The sequence below is a fragment of the Homarus americanus genome, unplaced genomic scaffold, assembly GCF_018991925.1.
Source record: "Homarus americanus isolate GMGI-L3 unplaced genomic scaffold, GMGI_Hamer_2.0 scaffold25827, whole genome shotgun sequence".
Classification (NCBI taxonomy): Eukaryota; Metazoa; Arthropoda; class Malacostraca; order Decapoda; family Nephropidae; genus Homarus; species Homarus americanus.
The window spans coordinates 12,058,094-12,060,417 of NW_024738300.1; positions in this window are offsets into that span (position 1 = coordinate 12,058,094).

Genomic DNA, 2,324 nt, shown 5'->3' on the forward strand with positions numbered 1-2,324 from the left:
TCTCTCACTGGATGTGGACCCACAGGCGGGAGGTTGGGTCGGCCGTTGACTTCCGAACTGGCAGAGCTCGACCTACAGTGAATTACGTGACTCTTGGATGCAGTTGATGTCCTCCTCCGGAGGAGATTGAACGATATAATCATTTGTGACTCGATCTGCCTTCCTTTAATTCAACAGTTGCTATGTCTATTAGCTTTAGCCCATGATAATTTTCATGTGATACATTTTTGTGGGTTCCATCTACTATTAGAATAACAACCAATGACACTGTTGACCGTCTCGCGAAGAATGCCTGTGGACTGGCCCTCCCTGCTGCTGGGGCTACACCCTCCCTCCTCTGCTACCGAAAGAGAATACAGTACATTCAGCTGCTCTTCTCCCTACAATCCATCACAGGGAGAGTGAATGGGCTGAGAGTAAATCCATACAACATTATGATCTTTCTTCCGAATCCACACAAGTATCGTCGACGTGGACTTGTGGTCTGCGGATATATCTGGCGAGTATCGAGGCGGGTGATGTCCTGAACTTCTCTTCTTGTAAACCCTTCAACACAATTGCCTTGACTGTCCCACTGTCAAGGACCTCCTACCACAGGAAGAGCCAATAACCTATGTTGTATGTCACCACCTACTCATAGAAAATAATTTACATATAATTCTTGTATGCTACCCACACTTTGGTGGGTGCAAAATCTCATTGTCCTCAACTCCTATCAATGTCTCCATATCACAAGTCATAGCGTATCCTGCGAGACATGAATACCACTGTATTAGTGTCTGACCGCATGGTCTTGCGACCGTGAGATTTAGTGGTACTCGTAGTGTCACGAGGCACTCGTTGACCCCAACGGGCATTTCGGTTAGTCTGTGTAGGATAGATTGGCGAGTGGCAAAGCCAACTCCATAAATGCAGTTTCTCTCTGCAACAGGCTTCCACAAGGTACAGTATAACTGAACCCTTGTTCTGTGAGTCGACCCTCTTTTGGGAGCCATGACTCGTTAATGGCTGCTATATCTATGTTATACCTCGACAGCTCTTTTGCCACAAGGGTGGTTCTTCTTTCGGAATGCTCATTTGTGTTAGTATCCAGAAGGGTCCCGACATTCCATGCAGTGACCGTAAGTTGCATAGTTTGTTTTTGCTTTGAGCTGTGATTATATTTTCGACCACATTAGGATGACCTTACTGGGTGAAGTTGACCAGTCAGGTTTTCTTTATAAGCAGGCTATGTTTAGGGCACCCTTTTCAAGCCCCCATGTGGGATGAGCAGAGAGGCTCATGGAAAGGGCTGCTCAATTGCACTGACAGGACTGGATTGCACTGCTGCCTAGATCCCAGTGCATAAACGACCATCTTATCTATGCCGCCCATGTGCAGAGTTGAGGACTAGAGACTCCCGACAGTCATCTCTGCCTGTCCCCGTCGCAACTCGCCTGTCGCCATAGAACTTTTGGAGGATTAGGAGTTTTCGTGATAATGAAAAGTACGAGGAACTGAAGGATGGCTACTCACGAGTTGATTTATGTGGCGAGGCAGGAATGCAGGCTGCAGCCACTCATCTTGGCTCTCCCTTTTCTTGATCCAGTGGTGCAAGTAGGTGCAACGACTGGGTGTAGTCGTCGGGTTCCCGTGTTTGTCACTTTTTCCGTCTATTTCACTGTTGAAGGGGGTGGTCTTACTGGTGTACTGTAAATATGTCTACCTGATGAGGGGCTCCACCACAGATTTTTCGTTAAGGCAATGGTAGGCGCCGGGGCATATCCAGTGGGCCTACGCGACGTCCCTCTGAGGCACAATGCTACTCCGAGATCCCTGCTGGTATAACCTGGCGCCACAAAATACCCAGTTACAGTGTATTGCCATGAGGATGTGCAGCAGGAGTCTTGATGGCAAAGCCCTAGAGAGTGAGAGTTCGGTCAACTCGGTGACGTGCGGGCGCCGTGTTGTTATCAAACCGACGAAGACGTTTGTGCTCGTACTGTACAGTATGATGATGATTTTTTTTCAGCAAGATTGTCATACATGTTTAAAATTGGACAAGAATATTTATAAACTATGTGGGATACGGCCAGCAAAAAGACTTCCCACCCGCCGAGTGGCAACGTGGCCCCCGATTGGCCAAACTCTCTCTATCTATGGCTCTGCTTGATGGTGAAGAGGCTGTGTATTGGCAGGGGAAGACTTATGCAAGGGTGCTTCTCTGTTCACCACGAGGGTTAGCCAGCTGAGGTAGCTGAAAACTACACTAGATGCATTGTACCACCCTAGCATTAAACCCTTGTAAGTTACCAATACAGTATTAGAATTATGAGACCAACAGG